Source organism: Marmota marmota, unplaced genomic scaffold (assembly GCF_001458135.2).
Source record: "Marmota marmota marmota unplaced genomic scaffold, marMar, whole genome shotgun sequence".
NCBI classification, from domain to species: Eukaryota; Metazoa; Chordata; class Mammalia; order Rodentia; family Sciuridae; genus Marmota; species Marmota marmota.
The window spans coordinates 6,907,194-6,920,296 of record NW_026000229.1 but is presented as its reverse complement, the minus strand read 5'-3'; the positions used below and the strand labels follow the sequence as shown (position 1 = coordinate 6,920,296).

At 56.4% G+C, this 13,103-nt stretch overlaps 1 protein-coding gene across 9 annotated transcripts in view; it reads left to right on the top strand.

The window, feature by feature from the left end:
- Lingo1 (leucine rich repeat and Ig domain containing 1) overlaps positions 1-13,103 on the top strand; it is a 170,883-nt gene that overhangs the window by 139,749 nt on the left and 18,031 nt on the right. Inside the window, exon 1 of one of the 9 annotated variants that reach the window (XM_048793821.1) lies at positions 11,175-11,197. The exons of 5 other annotated variants lie outside the window; for them this stretch is intronic. The gene's annotated coding sequence lies outside the window, so the exon portion shown is untranslated. Of the gene's footprint in view, positions 1-11,174; positions 11,198-11,404; positions 11,529-11,620; positions 11,881-13,103 lie in introns of those variants that run through there. 3 more of the 9 variants (XM_048793822.1, XM_048793819.1, XM_048793820.1) reach the window with 3 other exon arrangements.

Below are 13,103 nucleotides of genomic sequence, written 5' to 3'. Positions count from 1 at the left end.
AGAAGAGGGGACAGTGACAGGAGGGAGGGGCAAAGCAGATAGGAGGATCATGCAGCGCAGGGTAGCAGAGAGAGTGACAGGGCTTTGCCAGGGTCCTTCCTGGGTTGTCTGGAACAGCATTCAGCACCTGCTCCCAGCAGCCAGCACCAGCCAGGGCCTGCCCCTTGGAGCCTGGGTTCAAAGGTAGCACTAATGAGGGAAGACAGCTGTGATCCTTAGCACTGGAATTGCATTTGGGGATTGTCCTGCTGCCCCTGGAGGAAGCCCTGGGAGCCCCCTGGGCTCTTGGTCACAGGTGGTATTGCAGCAGAGTGTAACCTGGTCCTGGGGAGGAGACCCTGCAGAGCACTCCAGACCCTACTCAGCTTCTGGCTACATTCTGCCTCTGACTCCACAGGGGGCGGGGTGGCCCCTCCATGGGCCTCATACAAGACCCCCCCCCCACCGCCAACCTCCACACTGTGTGCTGCTCTCCCTGCCTCCTAGAATGTCTGTGCGCCTCTCTGCAAGCCAGGCCCCTACCACTCCCAAGAGACAGTCTCCTCCAAAGAGACCTCTGGGATTGCTCCCTCCCTGGCCACTTCCCTCCTCCTCACAGCTCTGCTCACTAACCACCTAGTGTCAAAGCCTCTTGTAAGTAGGGCCTCCCTCTCCCTGGCTTGGGCTCTTCAGCTGGAGACCAATAGACCCTTCCTTGCAGGGCGTGGAGAGCATGAAGCGAGTTATCACATAGATCCTGAGGCCCTGGCACCTGCTGTCACATGGTAAAGGCCTGGTAACTGTGGCCTGTGTTACCTGTGTTACTTCCCCAGGGTCTGTGGTGGGGGCCCGAAGAGCCCTCAGTCACTCCCTCTTGCTGCTGGGGACAGAGGCGTCTCAGGGGCTCTGTGGAGGAGACCTCTCCTGAAAGCTCTTCAGGCTGCGGCAGACCCTCAGCCCCAAGATGTCTGGGGTGGGACTGGCCCTTAAGACTCGCCTTGGTGTGAGTCTACACCCACAGAAGAGGGGACTGGTGGTCTATGGTCGGACCCTTTTGGAAGTGCTCTGGCCATGCCTGCCTCACCTGCCTGCTGAGGGGTGACCTGCTTTAGGGGTACCAAGAGGAGACAGGAGCTCAAGTCTCTGGCTTTACCCAGCCTTACCTCCTTCCCCCCAGCCCTTTTCTCCTCCCCACCCCTGCCCCCCACTTAGCTCTGTTGCCATGACAGCGGGGTGCTAGGAAGCCCGACTCCTCGACTCCTCGACTCCTCGTGGGGACAGAACCAGAGTGATCCCACACGTGTGCTGGTCTCTGGGTGCACAAACACGTGCCTGGGTAGGCGGGTGTCATCCTGCACGCTGCTGTGGGGCGGGATGGGGCGGGGCTGTGTGTTTGGGCGAGGTCCCTTCTAGCCCACACACCTGGACCCTGCACATTTCCTGGACATGCAGCTAGAATGCAGGCAGGAACCAACACTGCTTCACTGGACTGGAAGGTGGGGCAGGGCTGGGGCCCTGCTGGCCCTTTGGCAGCCTATCACAACCACCAGGCTCAGGCAGACGCTTCTCAAACCACCCGGCTCCCCAGGAAGTGGCAGGACAGGCAGCACAATTCCACTTGCAGATGGGGAAACTGAGCCCTGCCTAAGCACCCGCTCGTTCCCTAGGCTCAGCCTGAGCTGCCAGCCAAGCTGAAGTGTGCTGGGGCCTCCTGGGTCCCCAAGCAGTAGAGGTGTCTGAGGGGCATTTGGTACCTTGTACCCCTGGGTTGTCCCCTCCTCCAGACCAACCAGCGCCCGTCACAAGGGCAGCCTCACCAGTGAGGTCTTTAACTTTGCCTCTATTCATTCTTCAGATCCCAGAACTAATTGCCGGCCCTTCCAAAATGGGGCCAGAGCCAGCTCTCAGGCGGACCCATACTGAGTGCAGGTGTCCCTCAGAGACGGCAGCCCTGCGCTTGTCACGGACCAACTGGCCTGGGGATGGGAGGACCAACACAGGAGCCTGAGTTTGTTCATGATGCTTCCCACGCTTCAGACGTTAGCTGGCATTTCCCTCGGCCACGGCAGAGGCTCGTAGCCCCCTCAACCTCCAGCACATTGAGTAAATGTGGAAACACCACTGCCACGTTCAAGGGTGGAAAGAGCTGGGTGCTGAGGAAATGAGTGGCAGTGAGGCCCACCTTCTGCCTGCTGCCTGGGAGAAGGGGTGACAAGTGGACCTCGCCTTCACCTGTCCCACCACCCTTTGTGCCTGGGGACCATCGTGCCCAGCTTCCTGGCACGTGGTGTCTTTGCAGTTGGCCAGCTCCCTCCTCCTCAGCCCCTCAGCCTGGGGAATGGTAGTGGTCCTCCCTGCCCAGCTCTGCTCAGGATGGGGGTGGATGAGGCTCCTGGACAAGCTGCTCTGAGTCAGAGGGTGGGGGAGGGGTGTCTGGTGTGCAGAGGGGGCTGCAGCCTCTGAGTCACCGGGAGCTTCCTGAGGGCACACCAGGCCTGTCTCCCCACTTGCCTGATGAGCCACCACGACAGTGCAGGTATTTATGGCTGGTTTTCACGCCCCAGCAGGTGGTGTGAACACACTGCGTCTGAGTGTACGCACAGCACCGTGTTGTGATCCGAGACTGCAGGGAGCCCTCCTGGAGTCTGAGGCCTTCTAGCTCTCTCCCCCTCTGACTTGCCAGCCCGAGCCACATCATCTACCTGATGGAGAGGATCCCACCCCGTCCTGCTTCAGGGCTCTGGGTGTCCCTGACCCCAGGGACGTCTTTGTTCTCCTGCCTGGTCCAGTCCACACAGCTGTCCTGCTCCCAGGACTATCCAGAGACTTGGCCACATCTACCTGTCACATGCCAGGGAGCTGGCCTCCCTTGCTGTCCCTTGTCTCCTGATGGCCACCCTGCTGCACCTCTGTGTGCCCCTCCATTCAGTTTGATCGAATTTTGGAAACTAGACTGGCATGTTCCTGATTCCAGGACCTTTGTGATCTTAGACAAAAGATGTCCCCACTTGGGGGTGGGGAGCTGTCCTTAGGGCCCAGAGTGGGCACCCAGTCCTGAGAGCTGTCTCTAGAAAATGCCTCCCTCTACTCTCTGACCAGATCATCCTGGCTGACACCACAGGCACCCAACCCAATTGCCCCTGCCCCAAAGGGAAGTGATAGACAGGCATCGGGGCAGAAAGAGGGCTCCTGGAAATGCCACACCCCAGCCGATGTCAGAGTGCTGAGCTGAGAGTTCAGCTGCTGTGGGCAACACCTGGAGGCCACGCTCCCGTGCTCAGTGGTGCTGACTAGCTGCGCAGCCCTGGGTACCCACAAGGCCTCTCTGTGCATCAGCAAAGCAGGCCTGGGGGCCAGACCAAGGCTGCACAAGACAACATGAGGGGTGTGGAGAGGCGCCCCGGGGAAGAGGCCCAGCCCATGGCATATTTGATAAGAGCTTTTGGGATTCCCGCCTTTCCTCTGGGAGAAGGAAACCACTTAGAGAACTCACGCTCCCTGGGTATCCAGGAGTAGGAAGAGGGGCCTGCCCGCTGACCCAGCTGAGTGACAGGCCCAGTCCTGCGTCCTGCATGGCCGCGGGTCAGTTACGGAAGGAGGATCTGGCAGCTTCCCAGGACCAGGTAGGGGATAGGGATGCCTCTCCTAGGCCCATACTGCCCCCACCCAGGCTTTGTGTGGCCCTTGGCAGAGCTGAGCCTGCCATGGCACCACTCAGGTGGCCTATCTGCCCTTCCTACACGGGGCTGGACTGCAGGCCCTGGCCTGAGGGGCAATGGGCTTCCAAGCTCTTCACCAGGGAGGAGAAAAATACCAGCAATCCCCCCTCCCCCTTTCCCCCTCCCCTGCTGCAGGCCTCTCTCGAGCTCTGGCCTGCTTGTTTCCCTCCTCTGCCTCCTGGGGGTGGAAGGACCCTGTGGATGGTGGAGGCCGGGGTGGACCAGGTCCTGGCAGCTCCTTGGCTGTCCCCCCTCCCAGTACTGTCCTGGGCTCAGGCCTTAATGAAGCGTAAACAGCCTGGCAGAGGAAAGCCTCATTAGGCCTGATCTAATTAGGAGTCCCTGTGAGGTGGGGTGGGCAGGGGAGGTGGGGGGAGTGCCCACTCTGGAGGGCCTACTGTGCACCCCGGTGTCACCCATGTGTGTGCATGCTCCTGGGACTCTCCCCACAGCCCTCCAAGCTCCACCTGGGAACCTGGGCGGAAAGCAGCTCAGAGAGGACAGGTGGCTTCCCTGGGAGGTGCACCCTGGGTCTGACCCCAGCACTAGCCTCGGAGGCTGGCAGGACCTCAGCTCCCCAGACCCCCTTGGCCACCCTCCATCATCGCACGCCCCAATGATGGCACGTTTCTGCCATTTCTGGCTCTCTGTGTCTCTGGCCCGCCTCTCTCCAGCACCACCTGACTCCATCGTGGGTCAAATGGTGGGAGGCAGGGCATGGGGCCAGCAGGCTCTCGGCACCCCCCCACCTGTCTCTTATANGGCAGGCAGCCATGCTCCCTGGGAGAGGTGCAGCAGCCTCAGTCTGTACCCCCTTCTCAGCCAAGCCAGACCCCCTTGGCCAGCATGGGCCTTCCTCAGGGCCATTGTCTCCCCCATCCCAGGGCCAGGCCTTTGCACCCCTGGTCTCTGTGCAGAGAGCGCCACCCTCACCTCCATACACCTGACTGGCTCCTTCTCATCCTTCAATTCCAGTGCAGCCTTCACTGCCTCCTAGATATCTGCTGTGACCCCCAGGACCTGCTCTGTGTGTGCACACCTTCTCTCACCTCGACCTGTGCCACACTGGGTTGAGACTTGCTTGCTAGACCATGAGGTTTGTCATGGCACAGAGAAAACTTTAGAAAATATGTGTTGAATGAATGAATAAATGAATGTATGCAGGGTAGATGGGCAGATGGATGCTAGTGAGGCCACCGAAGCAACTGCCTTCCGGTCCCCATCCAGAAAGTCTGTCCTGATGGCTCCTCCTCCTCTTAGATCCCCCAGACGCTCCTGGTCTAGGCTGTGATCCCCCTCTAGGCAGCGAGGCCAGGGCCTTCCATCTCCATCCCCAGCCCCAGAGGGTAGGACAGAGGGAAGGAGGACATATCCTGCCAATCCTGCTGGGTGACCTGGGGAGATTGTTCCTCCTTCCTGATCCGGTTTCTTCATTGGTTGAATGGGGAGAGTGAAAGTCCCTACTTTACAGAGCCGGGCTAAGGCTCACATGAGATAACCTGCAGAAGCACCCACACAGGGCCTCTCACATCTCCGTGGTTCAGTAATGCTCCTTAACCTCAGCCTTCGTCTGTGAACTGAGTCTATGTACGATTGAACCAAATTGGGTTGAATCATCTTATTTGCACTTTTTCTTGTCCACACTTCCTTGTTTTTAGTCTCCCCTGCTCTGTAGCTGGTGCCAGGCTTGGCTCACAGGGGCTCTCCAAACATTCCAGACTGATGTAATCAACAATTTCCCAGCTGGGCACAGTGGTGCGCGCCTGTAGTCCCAGCGACTCGGGAGGCTGAGTCAGGAGGATCATAAGTCCAAAGCCAGCCTCAGTAACTTATTGAGGCCCTGAGCAACTCAGAGAGACTCTGTCTCTAATAAAATATAAAATAAAGGGCTGGGGACGTGGCTTGGGGGTTAAGCACTCCTGGGTTCAATTCCTGGTACCAAAAAAAAAAAAAAAAGAGTTTTCCAATCTGTCAATCTATACCTATGAGGTGGAGGGTCTTCCCTTCAATAGAATGATGGAGGCCAGGGAGAGGCCAAGGACTCCCTTAAATTAGTGACAGTGAGGAACCAAGCCCTGGCCTACCACTGGACTCGAAAGCCCGAGAGTAGCTGCCTGGAGACCCTGTGCCTCAGTTTTCTCCTCTGTAAGAAGAGATGATAATAGAATGGGCCCCCACGGGGTTGCTGAGAGGATCAAATGAGTTGTTGAGCAAGTAGATAACTTAGAGCCACCCCAGAGTGTGGTGTTCTCTCCCTGAGAAGCAGCAGTCCCCTGGAATTGGCACTGGTCATTCCATGCATGTGTGCACGTTTCCTGTGGGTGCAGGTATTTGTGCTCAGTTGACAGGGGTTGGGGCTTGTTTTCAAATTATGTGAATGGCACCACCTTGTATGTACCTTTGGTTGTTCCTCCACATGGCATTTGTGATTTCACACAGGCCCATATGGGTAACTCCAGTGTCTCTGGGCTCAGGGCTGCATAGTGTTCCCTTGTGTGGTTATGCCAGAGTGTGTTCATTCCCCCTGCCGATGATGGGCATGTAGCATGTTTCTGATTTTCCACCACTATAGACAATACATTCCCCTACTTGCCTTCTTGTTTCTGGGGGACACATACTCAGTATGGGAACTGTTGGGTCATAGGATGTGCATTTTTTTCAACTTCACCAGAAAACTGCCAAGTTACTATGCCATTGGGGGCACTTTGCCTGAATTATCTCCATGCTCCCAGCCATTGGGAGAAAGGAACTGTTAGGCCACTTAACATATGGAACATGTATCAGTTAGCTGGTGCCGCATAACAAATCACCCCCAAACGTGATGGCTTAGAACAAATAAGTATTATCTTGCAGTTTCATAGGGCAGGAATCCAGGAGAGGTGGCACTGAGCACCCCTGGCTCAGGGTCCTACAAGGCTGTAGGCAGGGTGGCTGCAGAGCATGCCTTAGGCTCCACTCAGGGAGGACCTGCTTCTTTTTTTTTTAGAGAGAGAGAGAGAGAGAATTTTAATATTTATCTTTTAGTTTTCGGTGGACACCACATCTTTGTTGGTATGTGGTGCTGGGGATCGAACCCCGGCTACAAGCATGCCAGGCGAGCGCGCTACCGCTTGAGCCACATCCCTAGCCCAGGACCTGCTTCTAAGCTCATTCGAGTGGCAACTAGAATCCTCAGGGCTCGTAGGTGTTGACATGAGTTCCTTTCCTTGTGGAATTCTCAACCGAGCTGCTCATATGTGGCAGAGCAGACAGAGAAGCCATGGATCTAATCTCAGAAGTGACACCCCATCCCTTCCACCATATTCTACTCTTTAGAATAGTCAGTCAGTTGGTCCGGCTCACATTCATGGGGAGGGGATTACACAGCAGGGGGAAGGTAGGGGTCCCTGGGGAACATCCTAGGAATGCCTATCACAAGGCAGCTGAAGCTCAGAGAGGTGAAATAACTTGTCCAGGGTCACACAGCAGTTAGAGACAAAATCAGAACTGGAACTCAAGGCTGCTTGGCTCCGAAGCTGGCCACATCCCAAGCCGCCACACTGCCTTTGACTCTAGTAATAACAGGTTGTGGCTTAAGTTAATAAACAAATCTCCAGCACAACAGAACTCGAGACGACTGCTTAATGAACGGATTTGCTAATAGTGCTGCCTGTTTGCACATATTAGCTCGAGTTCCCCCTGACATGCTCCGTGGGGACAGCGGAGCCTGGGCTCTCAGGGGGAGCTGCTTTGCCAGGCACAGAGCCCAGGGTCCCAAAGAGCCAGGGAGTGGTCTCTTTATACAAATTGCTTTTTGTCTCTGCATTTTTGTTTTGCTTCCAATTCAATTTAATCGTTTTTTTTTTTTTTTTTTTTTATGGAGTTCACACTTCCCTGACCACTTCTTCTTTTCTTTTCTTTTTTTAGTTGTAGATGGACACCTTTATTTTATTTACTTATTTTTATGTGATGCTGAGGATCGAAGCCAGTGCCTCGCCCTTGCGAGGCAAGTGCTCCACCACGGAGCTACAACCCTAGCCCTTTCCCTGACTTCTTAAGGACAGCTAACTGCACCCCGTGGTCACTCAAGGTTAGGAACATCAAGTATTTTCCTGAAGGGACTTCAAAGTGGGCAGGGCGGACATGGCCCATTCACTGGTTGGCCCCAGATAAATTTCTTGCATCTCAGCCACCAGATAGTCCAGCCCGGCAGGCAGGGCTGTGGTAAGGCCAAGTAAGGGCCAGCCCGGTACCTTCTTTCTCCGCCAGGACTTCTGCTGTGAGTCCTCCAAGAACTGCCACCCCCACCCCGCACTCAGTGCAGTCCCATAGAGAGAGGGCTGCTGACTGCATTGCTTCTAGATGGTGGAAGGTCACTCACACTGGAAACTTTCCAGTGGAGGCAAGGGTGACCAAGGCCCTGAGGTGAGCGCAAGTGGGAGTTGAGGATTCAAGAGTGTCCCTGTCACCCATGCCCTGGTCCCTTTCCCTAGGGAAGCCATTGGTCCTGGGGGATTGAGTCAGCTTTCATTTGAACAGTGGAGCCTCTGCAGGCAGGGCCCTAGGCTCAATGGAAACTGGAGGAGACACAAGACCAAACTATGCCCCCCAGGTATTCTCAGTTCTCAGAGGACAAAGAACTCAGTCCAGACTTCTCCAAGTAGGATACTAACAGCAGTCTCAGGATAGACCCCTGGCTAACAGAGGAAGGGTCAGGGGGCAGAAAGCAACCATCACAGTAACCAGGATAACCTAAAAAGTACCCACACTGCCAGGTGTGGTGGCGCGTGTCTATAATCCCAGCCGCTCGAGAGGCTGAGGCAAGTGGGTCTCAAGTTCAAAGCCAGCCTCAGCAACTCAGTGAGACCCTATCTCTAAATAAAATACAAAATAGGGCTGGGGATGTGGCTCAGTGGTTGAGTGCCCCTGGGTTCAATCCCCAGTACCAAAAAAAAAAAAAAAGAAAAACACATTCACCAAGTGCCAGCTGTGCTGTGTGCCAGGCTCAGAGTCCAGTACCTACTGGGTGTTAAGTCATGGGGTCCTCACTTGGCCCCATGCTGGGGGTCTGTTTAGAGCCTGATTTTACAGAGGAGGAAACCGAGGCTCAGGGTGCTCAAGGACACAAAGCCCAGAAGCCCAGTTCAGTGGGAAAGATGAGGCTTTCAGAGCAGGTTTCTGGAAGAAGGGAGCCCCACAGAGCCCTGAATTGAAGGAGGAGGAGAGAATTCAAGGGTATGAGAAACCTGTTGACAAGAAATGTCCACAGTAGGTGCCAGGGAAGAGGGTACCCTAATTGAGTGTATCTGCCACAACCAGGCCCTTGGACTCTGGGCCTCCACCTGGACCCGCCATGGATGTCCCTCCAAGTCCACCACCATATATTCAGTTGGGCCAGCCACTGTGGAGTTAAGTCCCTACCTACTGAGCCCCAGTGCCCCTCTCTGTCCTGGCTGCCCCTTGAAGGATATACAGGAAGAGGCACCTGCCCGAAAGACCCTCTGAGCCACACCTAGGTGGGACCCAGTGTTTCACCAGGAGGAGGCAGGAAGGCCCTAAGTCCTGTCACAGCTCCAGGTCCACCTCTAAGCGGGGACTTTGCTAGTGGCCCCATCAGTCCCCCCGTCCCTTGCTGCACCAGTCCAGGGCTTCCTGCCAATTCTCAATCCCCTTCACTCCAGTTTGAGTCTCTGGAACTTCATTAGACCAATGACCTCAGCAACCCGAGCACAAGGGCTACGAGAGCCATGGGGGAGGCTGGGTCCTCTTCTGTGACTCCCAGAGGCTATGTGGGCCCCTGGGCTTCTGGGATTCAGCCTTACAGCAATGAGCACTATGTGAAAGAGCCACCTGAGGTTTCATCCCTCTGTCCCCAAGTCTATGCAAGGCCACAGAGCCCTGAGCTTAGAGATACCCCAGGGCAACCCCCCCCCACCCCCGCCAGTGCATACAGGGAGAGCTGTGGCCCAGGGAGGGGCAACAACCTCCTCAAGGTCACACAGCAAGGTAATAAGTTAATTTGTGGCATAAAGTGGAACACAGGGTTTGCCTAAGCACTCAGCTCTAAGGGGGTCTGGTGCCTACTCCATCCCAACCCCCTGACCCCAGTCCATGCCCCAGTGCTGCCCGCCCAGCCCCCACTGGCCTCCCAGCTCCTGGTCTCCGTTTTTCTTGCTAATTAGAGGTCTCAGCAATGACTTCGCTGTCCCAGCCATTTTAGAGCTGTCATTAATTTCAAGTGCCTTCAGAAATAATCATCATCGTAAAATCCTGTGAGCCGCTGGGCTGCATGCAGGCAGGGCCAGCCCAGAGCAGGCATGCAGGCAGGCCTGTGTGTGCCACCCTCTGTCCTGTGCCCCAAGGGACCCCGTCTCTACCAGGGCCCTGCCTCCTGCATCCTCAGCCTCCCAGAGTGAGAGGGGAACAGGGCCTGGATCCCACATCAGGCACACAGAGCTTCAAGGCCCTCCTCTACCTCTTAGGCATACATAAACTTGAGCAAGTCACCAGCTCTTCCTGAACTTCAGTTTATCTGTACGGTGGGGACAGCAAAGCCAATCCTGCAGCAAGATGAAGAATGTCAAGCACAGCTCACAGCCAGACTCAGAAGAGGCTGAGTGAGTGTTAAAGGGCCCGTCCCTTCCTCCAGAGTCCCCCGGCAGTCCCGTTCCAGCCTCTGATTTGCTGCAGGCATTCAGGCTCCTTGCAGCCATCCGCCCCTGCTTTATTGGGACTTGTGAGTTGTCACCTGAAACCGTGATGTGCCAACCCATGAGACAGGCAGTCTCAGACCTGCTCTTGGGAACTCCAAATCTGAGGACAGAGAGGGAGGAGAGGAGGACCTTGTCTCTAAAGCCACTTCATCTGGGGAGGGGAGGCAGGAATAGAGACAGTCTTGGTTTGATCTTGAAGAATGGACAGAAACCAGGAAGGAGGCAAGCCCAGACAGTGGACCAAGGAGAAAACTTAGCAGCGGGGCTGACACTCCTCCTCTGTAGCTCTGGATAGGATCTCCTAGATGTGTCAAAGAAGTCTTCAACTGGGCCTTCCTGACTTTTTACGCTGTCCAGGGCCCTGGGCCACCTGAAAATGCTCTCCAGGCAGGTTGGAGAAACGCCTTTTGGGAAGCTCAGGAGGAGGCATTTGATTGGGGGATTCCCATAAACAACACAGAGGTCAGGGCCCAGGTTCGGGCTAAGCCTTTCAAAGGGCATCTCCTCAAAAGTTCTCACCCCAAAGCCTCCCAGTCCCCATTATTCCTGTCGGTGGATATCTGAGAGGCTCGTTTCTTTTGGAGACAGGATAGAGGCTGTTGAGATGGAGGACGAGGACTGTGGGGCAGTTCCTCGCAGACACAGCTCTGCGTCATCCCTGCAGCCTCCAAGACGCAAAGAGATCATTGTGGGCGCCAAAAGACCCCACCCTGGGACACCAACTTCCTCAGCCAGCATCTGGGACTGGGGGCGAGGGCGATGAGCTCTCCCCCATTTCTCCGCCGAGATCACTGAGGCAGGGAGCAGGTGAGTCGGGGGCGGAGATCTGCTGTGGCCGCGCCTTGCCTGCGTCAGTCGCCGCACCAGGAATAGCCCCCGCCCCCGCCCCCGCCCCGCAGCGGGTCTGGCGGAGCCTTTACGCAGGAGCTAGGGAGCGTCTATTCCTGTCGGGCTGGTGGGAGGAGGAGGCGCGGGAGGGCGGGAGCTCACCGGTAACTCACAAACAGCCAGGGTGGAGAAGCTGGAGCCTGGGAAGGGGGTCGGGGAGAGCGGTGTTGATGGGCCAGGGAGCCACCTTCGCTGGACTCTGGAAGGGAGGGGGACTCCTGTGCCCGCCTCTCTATCTCCTCTCCCACCTGTAAGTCCCTCTGCCAAGCCTGCCTCCTACTGGTTTACTCAGCCCTGGTAGGCGATTCAAATTCCCTTCCCAGCCGTTAGAAGCTGTGTGACCCATGGGCAAGTCACCTAACATCCCTGAGCCTTGGGTTCCTTCTCTCTGTCACAAGGAACAATAGCGCCTCTTCCCAAGGTTTTTGGAAGATGAATGTAATGACCCAGCGTGGACACCTGCTGGGAAGGGGCTCTAGCTAGGCTTGGGATGAGGATGGACATAGACATAGAAGAAAAGAGAGTTCATCAGGACGGACTGTCCAGAGCAGTGGTGTGGCAGTGAGACTGAGAGGTACGCAGAAGCGGTTTAGCTGGAACAGGTCTGTGCAACTCTTTGGGGTGTGTGTGAGGCTAATTGTGGAAAGCAAGACAGTGCTAGGGGGGTGTGGTGGGGAGTGACCTCTCCTTGCCAATCAGGCATCTCTGCAGAGAATGTCAGACAAGCTTCTTGGGAGAAGGGTGAGGCACTGGGAGCAGGGTCTGGGGGTCGGCCCCAGAAACTGACAGGCCTTGGGCTAGTCTCCCTCCCAGTCTCGGCTTCTTTCTCTGCCTGCAGGAGTCCCTACCCCTGTGGATTCAAGGTATCAGGAGCACTAATGTGCTAATGGGGACAGCAGTAATGTGCTAAAAGAGAAGGGGCCACTGTGCCTGGCGGTGACAGCATTGATGATGATTCTAATAAAACTGGTTGGTATTAAAGGGCATCTGGCTTCAAGTAGATGGAGGGGGTGTATAGTGGAAAGAGTAGAGTCCCAAAGCCTACTCTTCAGGCTTTGCCAAGACATCCTGCCTGCCTAGTCTCTTTATCTGTGCGTCAAGGAGGATTTAGATCTCTAAGGAGAGGTCTCATTCCTTGGGAGCTAGCTCAAGCCTAGGCCAGGATTCTCCCTCCCGGCAAGACCTTTGGGGAGCCAGGTAGGAACGGCCAGGTCCAGACTGAGGCTCTGCACTGCCCTCTGCTGGTCACTGGGTGCAGTGCCCCCTGGCCACAACCGGTCAGAGAAGCCTGCTGCCCTCTGCTGGACAGGAATCCAGGCAGGGCGGACCCCCGCCGCAAATGCGGAAGCAAGACCCGGCATCGGGTTAGAACCGCGGAGCCGGCGCGGCTTCCTCAGTGTCCTTTGGCGCTTTTGGTTCCGCCGGCTCTGCCCCAAGACAGCTAGGATGTGGCCTCTCTAGAGTTTCGCGGACATTTCGAGAAGAGCAGGACAGAGGCTCAGAGACTGACCTCTCTCATGCCGCCCTCCAAACAACCCTGGACAGGTGGGGAGCGCTGCCTGTTCACGTGTGTGTGTTCGTCCACACGGCAGTGTGCGGTCGTACCAGTTAACACGTGTGATCACTGGTGCTCATATGCACACGCATGTGGCCAGACCCAATCACACGCGAACGGGTGCACACACCCAGGGAGAACCGCAGGCCCGATTCTCCTGGGCCGGGCTGACCCGGGACTCGGGGGGGAGCCAGGAACCCAGAGGGCCGCTGCTTTGTGCAAGACCAGAGCGCGGGGGCGCCGGTTCCGACGCGAGGTTGGCGCCCCCCT